The following is a 14,286-nucleotide window of genomic DNA, read 5'->3' on the forward strand; positions in this document are numbered from 1 at the left end:
TAGGGATCTTGGTAATAGTAAGACTAAAAGGTAGACATTGCCTAATTATGAAATTTCTTAGACTAATAACATGAAGTTGTTGGTTGAAGTCACAACCTGCATAACCAAGAAATTACAAAGAGCATGACCTGAGATAGATTCATTTTCTTTTCTCTTTTCTTAATGTTTTATAGAACGATTCATTTTCTTTCAGCCTGTTATTTTATTATATCATTTTCAGTTAAAATACAGAAAATAACAAATATTATAGAAAAGAAAAAAAATTTGTTTTTCTAGATGGAATCATTTAAGGCACTAATTCAGAAGTTTATTTTTTAAAGTCTGATAAGAAGTTTTCCATTGATGTTAGATGCCCAGTCCCTACATCTAAAAATATATATTCTATGTTTATAAAAATACCACACCTACTTGTCTTAATGTAATATTTCTGCTGTTTGGAACTTTATAAAGGCAAATAATTGATAAACTTTATTAATTCAATAAATATTGAGTATAATTTCTGTGTGTCTATTATATACATCACTAGCTAGCTATCTCAGACACTACATTATATGCTGAGGTGCTAAATATAGAATTTCAAAACATGGGAGAACCTGTGGGTATAGGTAATGAGCAAAGAAGCAAAAAATAAAAGCACCATAGAACATAATAATCACTATAACTAAATGTCTTTATGTCATACTTTTATTTATAAAGTTACAAGGATTGGGAGTTAAAGAGGAGAATATACTTTGATAGCTTTTGCAAAGAAGGCCCCGTTGTGGAAATGTATTTCTAGGGCCCAGATGAGAAGAAGGAGTTGGCCATGCAGAAGCAGAGGAGCTGATCTAGTAGGTGTAATATGTGTGATCAGTAGTATACCCAAAGACCTTGAAGCTGGAAAGGGATCAGTTCATGGGAACAAAACAACTATGGATCATAGTTATGCTTCCATGAGAATCAATTTCTCTCTCTCTTTCTCTCTCTCAGGTTGTCCCTGACTTTCTCTTTTATGTTTGCTCTTTCATTACAGAAATAAATAAATGAAAGCCACACCAGCCTGAATTTTATAAAATTTGTATGGTCGTGGTATCAAGTTTAAATGACTAGGCCAGGAGCATTTAGTTTCTTGCTCTTCCAGTTAAGTTCCAAATGCATGGTCCTTTTTCTATCTAAATGCTTTTCTTCATGTCTGCCTTTCCAATTAATCTTACTTGCCTGTTTAATTTTATAATCTGAATTATTTTTGTCTCTGTAAGGCTTGCCCAGGAATTTTTCCAGTGCATGCCTTAAGAAAGAGTCTTGATTGTGCTAGAGGCTTGAGCCCAAAAGGAGATGCAGACAAGATCCTACCTGTCACAGCCAGACAGCTAGTATTTGGTGCTGTGGTCATTTGTATTTCAGAGTGTTCAATGCACAGGTTTTAGAGTCAGACATGAGTGCATTTGAATTCTCAGTTGCTGGGTGACCTTGTACAAGTTATTAGATCTCTAGCTGTAGTTTCTTCATCTTTAATCGTAATAATAGCTACTGTACAGGGAATGTGTAACTGAAACACCTGGTCTAGTACTTATTATAGAGCCAGTGCTCAGCATATTGTAACAATCATTTATCTTGATTGTTTATCCATTTCTTTTTGTCTAGACTCTTCTTTACCCCAGCAGACCATTTACTCCTCTAAAAACATACATTATTTTCAATAAAATTAGTGGAATTCATTGGATTATTAAGCAAACTGTTGACTATTTATAGGGAAGGATGGAAACAAGTAGCCCAAGTGGCTAAAAATTTAACTATAAACATACAAATCAAAATTTTAACTCTGTTAACTATTTACTAAATAATAAGTAATTACTATGTAACTAAAAAAATGTGTTATTACATGGAATTATTATAAAAATATAATTGTCTTAGATGGAATTATCATAGAATAATGATGCATTTTCATAACTGCTTACTCTTGAATTAGTAAATGAGCATCAATGTCAACTCGGTACTGAGAACATCACTATGAACTTGGTGTTGCGGGCATTGTGGTGGGAAAAATGACTCCCCTCCCGCTTCTCTCCCTCTTTCTCTCTCCCCATTGGTTGGAGCAGAAAATTTAGTTATCACAGTTCTATGTGATTAGGAAATTGATTATATGGTAGGGGGAGGGGCAGAGATTGAGTAAATACATAAACTGATTGGAGATAAGTGGAGCCAGATTTCACATGGAAAGGAAAGGAATTGCACAAATATGGAGGTAAAAAGGGAAGGCAACATTAAACCTTGTGCTGTTTAATTTGAATTGGAGTTATCCATGAAAACTCATGGTTTTAGATCAACCTTTCAATAGACAGATTGAGATACACAGATATATGTGTGTGTATATGTATGTGCAGGTGTATGTACAGGAAATGTGTTTTCTTGCTCCTTGGAAACAGCTGTTAAGTGAGAGCTCTTAGAAGTATTAACAGCACTGTAGCATGTAGCAAAGAGCCCCCTTAGCACCTAGGTCTTGTTATCTAAATACTATTATCTACTAAAACAACCAAAACTCTTTGTAGAAATAGCTTTTTCTAGATGCAGAGTGGGAGAGTATTGGGATCTAAGGAATTGCATTCACAGAAGAATTAAATGAAAAGAGTCAAGAAAACAACATGAAGAGTGTCCCACTGACAAAATTTGGGACAATTTACACATCAAAATATAGCAAGATAGTAAGAAATTGAAACTCACTGGATATAATGAAGATCTGTAAATTTATACTAATACACATTTTAAAAGGAATAAATACCTAAATAAAATTTTAAAGGAGAAGGGAAAGCTATTTTTTACACTGGAATACCAATGAAAAAAACATGAGTGACAAAATTAGGAAGTATCTATTTGTAAATTATCATAGTAATAATTGTTTCAGGCAAGTAACAGTGGATGATAAAGGGGTAAGGTTTTATGAGAAAATATGTTCTTGCAAAAAGTTATCAGTTACTTATTAGTTAACAAGTACAAAATAATTATTAACTTTACAGTGGAGAGACTTTCCAGACACCATCATACTCTAGAGATAAAAGTTAACAACACCTGCCATCGGAGAAATTGGCATAGTGTCTCTGATGTGATGCACTGAGTGGAACTGAGCAGCACTTAAATGATATTCCTGATACATGTGCATAATCTGAATATTACTGTGAAGAAACATCACATCAACCTGATTGAGGTACATTCTACAAAATTATCAGCCTATGCATTTTCAAAATGTAAAGATAACAAATAAGAAAGAAAAAGTGAAGAACTGTTCTATACTGAATAAAACTAAAAAGATATTACAACCAGGTGCAACAGGTGATGATAGATTAGACCCTGGACCTATAAAAAACAGCAGTGAAATTTGAATGGGCTCTGAATTTGGTTGTAATATTATATCATTGTTAATTTCCTGATTTGTTCTGTTGTTCTTTAGGAGGGTGTCACTGAGTGGAATACACACTGAACTATGAAGGGCTAATGGGGCATCATTATGACTCTTAAGTGGCTCAGAAAAATTATTAGGTGTAAATGTAGATGGGGGAATGTTACAATAAAATGTGATCAAATGTTAACATTTGAGGTTCCTGGATAAAGGGTATTTGGGAGTTCTTTGTCCTAACAAATATCTAAGTAAAGTTGATTTTCTAGAGCAGTTTAGGTTTACAGCAAAAGTGAGCAGAAAGTGCAGTTATCATGTACACCTTCTGCCCCCATACATGCACAACCTTCCACCCCACTATCAACACCCCTCATCAGAGTGGTACATTTATTACCATGTTGCATCTACACTGACATATTATTATCTCCCAAAGCCCAGACGACTCTAGGGTTCACACTAGGTGTTGCATTCCATGAGTTTTGACAAATGTATGACATCTATCCACCACTATAGTATCATACAGAATAGTTCCATTGACCTAAAAATTAATTTTTTTGCTGCCTATTCATCAACTATCTCCCCAAACCTCTGATAATTACTAATCTTTTTTAGGTTCTCCATAGTTTTGCCTTTTCCAGAATGTCATAAAGCTGGAATCATAGAGCATGTGGCCTCTTCATCTTGGCTCCTTTCATTTAGTAGTATGCATTCAAGTTTCCTCTACATCTTCTCATGGCTTCATAGCTATTTCCTCTTACAGCTGAATAATACTCCATCATCTGGATAGACCATGGTTTATCCATCACCTACTGAAGGACATCTTGGTTACTTATAAGTTTTGGCAATTATGAAGAACACTGCTATAAACACCCATGTACAGATTTTTTGCATGATCTGTTTTCAAATCATGATAAATACCAAGGAGCGTGACTGTTGGATCTCACATCAAGAGTATGCTTGGTTTTGTATGAAACCACTAATTCCGTTTTCCAAAGTGGCTGTTTCTTACAACTTTTTAGTAGATTTTATTTCTAAATAAAAAGTTTATAATAAAAATAAAAAGAGGTAAGGGGACAAATAAATCAGTAAAATATGATCCGAATCATGAGGTAAACACACAAGAGGCCACATGGCAGTGAGCATCTGCTACAGAGACATGTCAGGTAAGCAAGAAAGAAACAGCATTAATGCTGAGTTCTGACAGATGAGATTAGATATGCAGAGAGTAGAGTAGCCTCCCTGAAAGGATATGCAAAGGGTCTGGAGCAGGAGAAATTCTAGCATACTTGAGGAAGTGAAAGACTTGGTGTAGACGGAGCCAGGAAACAAACTGGAGAGAAGGGTACACAATTCATATAGCACAATTGATGGAGTCCTCTAGCAGATACTGTGAGGTCAGACTGAACCTGGGACTTTACCTGCCATGACACCCTTGTTTGGCTTTTCCCCATTCCCTATCTTGCTCCTCCCATTCCCTTACTAGTTTTTCCTAGAAATATTTCCCTAATAAACCATTTATACCTGAATCCTTGGCTCAAAGTCTGCTGTTGGGAGCCTAACAAGTCAAGCTTCAACTCTACTGCATAAAAATATCAAGATAAACAGTAATGCAATATTGTTTCTGAGGTATTATTATTAAGTGTCAGAGAACATTACATGATTAATGAATCATAGACTTCTTAATGTGAAGTCCATAGTGAGCTGGCTAAAAGACAGAGAGTCATACAATTTTATAGCTGAGAGAAGCACCTTTGAAATCATCTCATGCAAGCTTCTCATTTTACCAATAAACTGAGGCTTAAGCAATTTGGGAAGTCCTATCAAGAGCTTGTCAGAAAGGTCACATTTTATGACCCTGTAATCCCCTTTTTATGGAATATAGCCTAAGTAAGTAGTCATAAACTCACAGATTTATGTATATAGAATTTCATCTATTATATGTAATAGTAAAAAATTTGGAATCCATCTAAAACATCCAAAATATGAGAAAGGATAAATACATTACAGAATATGTGTTGGCATATTTATTCATATAATAAAAAGAGCACTCTAAGAGAATATTTAAGAGCTGTGAAAAGGCTTACAAGTTTAAGTGGAAGAAAAGAATGTAAACAGGCACATTTCATTAGAAGAAAAGAATGGAAGGAATATATCAAAATATTAATAGTGGTAATCTCTGGATGGGTGATTCATGTTTTCTCTTTATACCATTATTCATTTTCAAAACTTTACAGAGTAAGCATATATTACTTTTATCAGCACTTATTTAACAAAACCAGGAATATAAATTGAGCCTTACAGAATTAAAATGACATGTTCCAAGGTTAAACGGACACATCTGCAAGCCTAGAAATCCAAGAACCTTGATTCTTAACCTTGGTATCTAATTCTCTCATAGTTTGTTCATTTTTTTTAGTGCATCAGGGAAGTTCAAAAGCATATTATTTGGTTCACCATTAGTAACTTCATCATAGCTGGGATTAATGTTAAGGATCAAATTTTTTAGCCCCTCCCCTTCTTTCTTCCATCTCTCCCTCTCTGTCTTTTGCCTTCTGTCTTATCTCTTGCCTCAGTCCTTTCCAACAGTTTCTACATCACCTCAGCGATTACTTGTGGTCACTTTGGGAAAGGTATAGAACTTTTCTTCACTAATTTGTAGCTTTAAGAGCCAGTCTTACCGGAGCAAGTACTTACCCATTGCTTGCTAGAAATGTACAAGGTGGAAGGATGTTGTCTCTGTCAGAATAGTTTTCAGAAGGACTCCCTGGGAAGAAGGCAGATTTGCACAGGGCTCAAGAAACTCTTGGAAAGAAATTAAAACTTTTCTGATGTATTGCCATTGTTTCAATTCAGTTTTCAGCTAATATTGTAGGTCTCAGAGTGAAGGACAAATGGAGGCCCATCAGCATATGTCTTGGTACCTAAAGGTTATAAAATCAAGACAAAAAAAAAAAAACACCTCACAACTTTGTAAATACCTATCTTTGTGGTGACTCGGAAGAACAGGTTTGAATTTAGAATTTTTGTGACCATGTGGAGAGAGCTGGAACACAAACTCATCGCACCCCCTTCTCTTCCTACCTGAAGCTCCCGTGTCCACTACAGAGAATCTCAGGCACACACAGTGGAAACCAAAGCCACATCTTTAAGTCCAACCACCCCACCTTCCAAAACACTTTTTCTCTTGGCCATTCTTAGGCCTAGGGTTTTGACACGTGTGATGTGATCCACTTTTCAGAAAATGGCCTCAGAGGGGAGATCCCTGGAAGTCTTGTAAGTTTGGGCTATTTAGGAATGGATTATTGGGATTCCAGCTATTCAGACTTTGGTCATGTCTTGTTGGCACTGTGAACTCCTTGATCCATGGTGAGATGTGGCCGGAAGAGGGCCAGAATAAGCCCTTTCTGTGTGGGACCAACGGCAGGGTGGTTTTCCCCAGGCTTCACATTTAGTATAGCAGGGAAATTATCATCATCATTCAACACTAGGGCTCTCACCCTTTTTTATGTTTCTTTTTTAATTAAAAGTTTCACTGAGATAAGAATAGATTTACATGAAGTTAGAAGAAATAAGAGAGATTGATTCTATGTACCCTTTATTCAGTTTTCCCTCCAATGTTAACATTTTTCGAAACCATATTAAAAGAAAACAATGAGGATATTGACATCATTATAATGCACTGATTATAGGCAGATTTTCTGTTTTAGTCGTTCTCATTTGTGTTGAATGTTTCATTTGATCAGTTTGATCATATGTGTAGGTTCAGCTGTGGTCAAGATACTATAGAGGCCCATTATCACAAGGGTCTCTTTTATAAGCACAGCCACCACCCTCCTGACATGTGCCTCCCCCACCAACTACTAATATATATTTCATTTCTATAATTTTGTCATTTCAAAAATGTTATGTAAATGAAATCATACAATACGTAACCTTTTGGGATTGGCTTTTTATTTTTAATTCACTGGAGATTCACCAAGTTATGTATCAATAGTTCATTCCTTTTTATTGCTGCATTTTGTTCCATGTATGCATCACAGTTTAACCATTACTCTGTTAAAGAACATCTGGATTATTTCCAGTTTAGGCCTATTATGGTTAAAGCTGCTATGAACATTCATGAACAAGTTTTGTGTGAACATAAACTTTCATTTCTCTAGGATAAATGCCATGACTGCAATTTCTGGATTTTTCATAATTGCATATTTAGTTTTGTAAGAAACTGCCACAGTATTTCCAGAGTGGCCATACGATTTTAGATTCCCGACAGAAATGCAGGAGTGATCCAGTTTCTCCCGTCTCATCAACATCTGGTGTTGCCATAATTTATTTTAGCCATTCTGGTAGATATGGCTATTTGTTAGTGATATTGTGGTTTTAATTAATATTTGATAACTAACAATATTAGCCATCTTTTCATGTGCATATTTGCCATCTACAACCTCTCTGGTGAAATATCTGTTTTTGTGCTTTGTCTGTTTGATGACTGGATTGTTTTTCCTGTTGAGTTCTAAGAGTTCTCAATATAGCCTTGATATCAATCCAACACAGAATGTGTGGTTTGCATATACTCTTGTGGGTATTCATTTCAGATTATGCTTTTCTGCTGGATTAATCCTTTTTTCATTACATAATGTCCCTCTTTTTCTCTAACAATTTTCTTTGCTCTGAAATCTACTTCATCAAATATCCACATAGCCACTTCTTTTTTTGATTGTTTCCATGGTATGTCTTTTTATTTTAACTACGCCATTTAATTTGAAGCAAATTTCTAACAAACAGCACAGAGTTCAGTCATGTTTTATTTTAGCCACTATGTCAATGTCTTTTGACTGGTGAATCTAGATATTTACATTTAATTGTGGATATTCTAGAGCATATGTTTGCTACTCTTTTTATTTGTTTTCTTATCTTCATTCTCCTGTTTCTCTTTTCATGCCTTCTACAGTTACCTAAACTTTCAAAAAGATTTCATCTTGATTTATTTATACTGTTTTTGATTATATTTTTGTATAATTTTTGTAGAGATTGTTGAGGGTTTTAAGTATATGCACATGTTACTTAAATCACATTCTACTTATGTCAACATTTTACTACTTAGAGTGAATTTTGGAGACCCGTTTACGTCCTATTCTTTCCCCCATTGGTAATATCATTGTCTTGAGTATCTGATGTTGTAATACATTTTGTTCCAAATTTGATTTATAAAACTCATGAGATAAAGGATAGCCCATTGTCGCTCCATTGTTCCTCCTTCCTTATTGTTCCTTGGTGTTCCAAGACTTTTCCGGTCTGCGTTACCTTCTGTTGGGTGGACAGACATGACACATCCTGTGGCTGTTTCATTTCTCCAGTCCTGGGGTCCCAAACCAGTTCACTGCTTCTTATCACCTTTCAGGGATCTCCTCTGGTTGACTCTTTATTTCTACAATTTATAGTTACACTTAGTGGGAAGGATAAAAAAAAAAGTCTTGTATCTTCATATAAATGGTTTATATTTAAAGTCATTTTACTAATAATTTCCAGAAGAAAAAACAATGGGATACTGAAAAACAGCTTTATGAATAGCTTAGTACAAACTTGAAAGAAGAAAACAAATTTTTATTCCATGTTTTTCCTATTGAAATTGCACATACTCAGTGTGAACAATTTCCTCTGCTAACTAATTCTTTACTGTCATTCATAATGCTGGAAATTATCCTTTGAATATTGGTTCCCAATTTCAAGTATCTCTAATGAGTGCTAGCTTGTCATTACTTCTGCTTCATGTTCTTAGACTTGCATTATCAGAACACATACTTGACAAATAGTTTGAAACCTTGGACAGCTCACAATTATGTTGCAGGGAACATGACATTTTCTTTGCTCCATAATAGCAAAACATTTTAATTTATAGATTAATAAAACTTATTTAGGATGGTCTAATCAAACAACTATTTCATTTCTAAATTATCTATTTGTTGCTAGTTTGTACTCTACCTGCCTGCATTTGTCCACTTACAAATGGTATCAAGTAAATTTTGTCTCACAGACATCATGAGAGAAGTGTAAAAAACCATATATTTATGATAAAATTTTCATTAAAAATTTCATCATTTCATCATTAAGTTGAAAGAATGCTGCTCCATTTTCTTTTAGCAAAATTGAGTGGTCCCAGTGATTGTCACAAAGTACAGCATGATGAAATCCTTCCTGTTGAATGACTGTCTAGATAGAATAATACATTTTCTTTTTGTTCTTACACATATATTACTCACATATCAATTATTGAGTTTGGGAAGATTCACACAGGGTATCATCTAAAGACACACAGTTTGAAATTTTGCTTACACAATTTTACCATCCTTAGAAGACTCAGGGATATCTGTCTGTCTGCATTCATCTTCTGATTCACCTAATTATAGTGAAATGTTTTCTTCTGACAATTTTTCTTTTCTTTCTATGTAAGAGAAGAAAATAACAAATTGTGAACTTGAACTGTGTTCAACAAAAGCTAAAAAACAGATGATAAATATGTTGCTTCCAGTCTTTTATGCATTTTTGGAAGCTAAGCAGTACTGTAGTCTTTGCAATAAGGACATGGAAAGATATTGAATTGGTGACAATTTATTTCACTATTGTGTCATTCTGAGACATTGCATTATTCTCTTTCCTTATTGTTTGTCTTCATTAGCAAAGTTGGGAATAATATATGAGTAATAGTTAAGTAGTAACAGTACTGATTAGTAGTGATGATTAGCAGTTTAAATACCAAGTAAGATGGTGAAATAAGAAGATATTTCAAGATATTAAAAAAATTACCACCAAGATCTAACAATGTATCATAGATTTATACAAAGTATAATGAATTCTATGGTAATTGTAAGGTAATATTAATTTTCTTCTGTTAAAAAGAAGTTATTTTTTTCTTTCAAAATCCTCTGTGAAAGACTAAAATTCATGAAATATCTATTCTTACAGTTAGAATTGCTCAAAAAAAAGGAAAAAAAGCACAACTAAAATTGACCCTAATGGATCTTTATGTTTTCTTGAGGGTTAATGGAGATAAAATATTACCTGATTTGCAGGTACAGAATAGGCAGTAGAGGACTTCGGGGCCTGGTACTGGTGACCTGAGTTTGAGTCTGAATTATAGTTTAGAGTAACAGTTTTTAAACATCTTTGAAAAGTTTGAAAATCTATGTGACCTTGATCATTCTGAACTTGTCACATGTGTCTTCATATTAAATGTTTAACAAGTTTCATATGATGCAATTTTGGGAATATTATAAATATTGCCATTTCAAATAAAACACTGCATCATTCTTCATCACTAGTCAATAGAATATGAATGACATAGTGATCTGAGTCCTACTTTATTCTTTCTGAAATATGAAAAATTTCTCTTTTAAAATTTGGAAATTTACCTCTTTCCTATTTCTTCTTTAATTAGTATTTTCCCTCCATTTTCCTCACTAAATTTAGTCTTAATTTTATGCTTAAAGATATTTTATTAATCATCCTTTTATACTTTTTGGAGGTAAATGTGCATATATAGTTAAATTTATTTTAATAATAGTTTTCATTGTCTCCAAGTATTTTCTTCTGGACAGAGTAAATCTAAGGAAACAATTACTAATAATCAATTGATTAAAATAGCTTAAATATATTGCATTTTTTCACAAACAAAAAATAAAATCAGCTTTTGTTATGGGGATTCTGATTGCCATAATTGTAATTATGTTGTGGATGAATTTGGGATTTGCATTATCTTGTTTAAAATTACAGTGAAATATAATGGGAGAGGAGGACACTTTGAATTCATGCACTTTCAAAACATGCCCTGGGAGTAGTAAATTATCCCATTTATTTGGAATATAACAGAGTGATAGTCTGTAAGCAAAGCCTTGCTGTAATAGGAGCTATGCTTTCTCAGTCTGATTTAATGAATAAAGTGCCTGATGTTACTTTCTCAACATCAGTCACATTCTGTAGAGAAGCTAATATTTGCTTGGTGTTCAATTTATATTTTTGACATGGAGAACTAAAGTAAACCAAAGTTTACAGTATGAATATTGCACTGTAAATTTCTTGTGCAACTGGGAGATCTATTTTAAATTTACATATTACCATAATATTAATGGACCAAAAACATTAACTGAAAAATGGAATATAGGCTATTAACACTGTGATTTGTGTTTTTACATCCCTTTCTGCATTATAATCTTAATATGTTACTAATGCTGTTACATTTACATAAATGTACTAAATTTACATAAAATAAAATCAGTTATTAACAATACAGACTTAAATTTTGATCAATATCACTACCTTCAAGATTTTCAGTAAACAGAGAAACAGAAAAATCAGCTGTCAACTATGTCTAAATGATTTATAATAGCAGGGTTTATTCTTCTTTAATTTACTATTTTGTGGGAATCCACTCTATTGTATTAGAAATCACTTTCTCTAATGTAAAGCATTGAGTTTTCATTTAAAATGAAATTTGTTTGTTACATACCTTCTTACATTTATAAATTTATAAATTGTTGGTATTAAATTTTATTTTTCAAAATGAAACACTAAGGTAAGTGCATGCATGCCTAAATCTTTACATATTCCTTTCAAATCCTTGGTATATACATTGATATGAAGTTATAAAATTATACATAATTTTAACATTTTCAATGTATTATTTACTAACCAAATACTGTAATCTACTGTTGGTGGAATGAAGGCTCTAGTCTGTAGAACATGTATGTTTGTCACCTCACACAGCAAAATGAACTTTGTAGATGTGATTAAGGTTTCAGACTTTAAAATTAGGAAATCATCCTAGATTATCTATGATAGTGCATTTTAATTGCATGAGTCCTTAAAAGCAGAGAACTTTCTAGTTAAGGTCAGACATATATGTGAGGTTAGAAAACAGTTCAGAAAGAGAGGACCTGGAAACCACTGGACCTGGGATGTTAGCTTTGAAGATGGATTAAAGCATAAACCAAGGAATGCTTTTAAAAGTTACAAAGGTCAAGGAAATGGATTGTCCTCTTAAAGCCTCCAGGAAGTTGCACACCATACCAAGACCTTGATTTTCACCCTCTGCAACCCAGTCAGATTCCTGACCTCCAGAACACAAAAACTATAAATTTGTGTGCTGTTTCAAACCACTACATTTGTGGTAATTTGTTATAGCAACGATAGAAAACTAATACCTTCACTTTAGGGCTTTGATTGACTAATGAGACATATTACTTCATCTGTTATCCAGTAAAAGTCACAAATTTTTGAGAATCCTAAAGTTTAAGAAAAACAATACATTTTATTTTTTTTTGGATAAGTCTTTTATTGACCAGTGCCACATTCCTTTGTGTTCAATATTTCTTTGTGTTCAATAGTTTCTTCATAAAATTGTCTAATCTTATTAGCACTGCTATATAAATATATATATATATATATATATATATATATATATATTTGTATATGTCTTTTATGTACATATTTTTTCTTTGTTTTGTTTTACCAAATAAAACATTAATATCATAATAGCATGCACTGGGCAATAATACAGTTCTGTTACCAAAGATAACTACCTTTAATCTCCAACCTCTCTCCCTTGTTTTCCTTAGATCTCACCATATTCACAGAGAACTTGCCCTGGGAGGGGAGCCCCCTCCTCCCAGAGCTACACACCCATGTGAACAATCCAAAGAGAGAGCAAGACAGTACCAATACTGGAAGTCACAGTCTATTATCTAGAGGTCCCATCACACCTGCCATGTTCTATTCTTTTGAGGCAAGTCACTGAATCCAGCTCACACTCAAAAAGAGAAGGTTACATAAAAGCATGAATGCTATGTGGCAGGGGTTGTTGAGAGGCAGCTTACAGGCTGCCTACCACAAGAGCTCTTCTGATTCCTTGTTTTATGTTTGCAATTTATTTTCAACCAAAAATGATATTACTATTCAAATGGTATGTATTCTTTGTTTCCTTTACTGCCTTATAAGAAGTGGGAACATTTTAAAAGTAGATAGGGAAAGTCATTGTACATGACAAATATAAAAATGCAGTCTTATGCAAAACCATATATGCTGAAGGGACATATAGAAAAATACTTCTGAAAATAAATTGTTCCTGAAATGAAGTTCATGTGCCCTACAGTGAACTAAACATAGCTCGTGAATTCGTTTATTGGGGCTGCTGTAACAACAAACTGGGTGACATAACAACAGAAGTTTATTACCTTACAATTCTGGGAACTAGAAGTGCAATGAAGGCTGTGAGGGAGAATCTGGCCAAGGCTTTCTCGTAGCTTTGGGTAGCCTCAGGTGTTCCTTGGCATTTAGGTGGCATTCTCTTTATGTCTTCACATTTTTCCTCATGTGTTTGCCTCTGTCTCCAAATTTGTCCTTTTTATAAGGACACCAGTCATATTGGATTAGAGCTCATCCTAATGAACTCTAACTTGATTACCTTTGTTAAGAACTTATGTTCCAATAAGGTCACATTCTGAGGTATTCGGGGTTAGGGTATCAACATACCATTTTTGGAGAAACACAGTTCAACCCATAATAACCTGGGTTACATATTTTTATTACTACCATCCTATACTAGGGTACAATTGTGTTTCAGACAGGAATGTCGTGCCTCATACTGTTCTGTGTGTGGACCCCAGATGGTCAAAATCTGTATTCTGTAATTGCTACAGAAAAAAAAAGGAGCTGAAAAATGGCAAAGGATGAAAATTTCTTTCAGAAATGCTAGAAACCAAACTCATTGCTGAAGAATTGGCACACAAGCTTGTTCATTATCTCTGGTTCAAGAAACAGTGTGTGGTCACTGCAGCTTTGCCAAAGTCCAGTAGATTGTGCTATCAGTGTGGTAAAAAATGAGGATGGCTGGTTTTTAATCAAGACAATAAAAAGTGCAGCAGTGC

This window comes from Manis pentadactyla, chromosome 5 (genome assembly GCF_030020395.1).
Source record: "Manis pentadactyla isolate mManPen7 chromosome 5, mManPen7.hap1, whole genome shotgun sequence".
NCBI classification, from domain to species: domain Eukaryota; kingdom Metazoa; phylum Chordata; class Mammalia; order Pholidota; family Manidae; genus Manis; species Manis pentadactyla.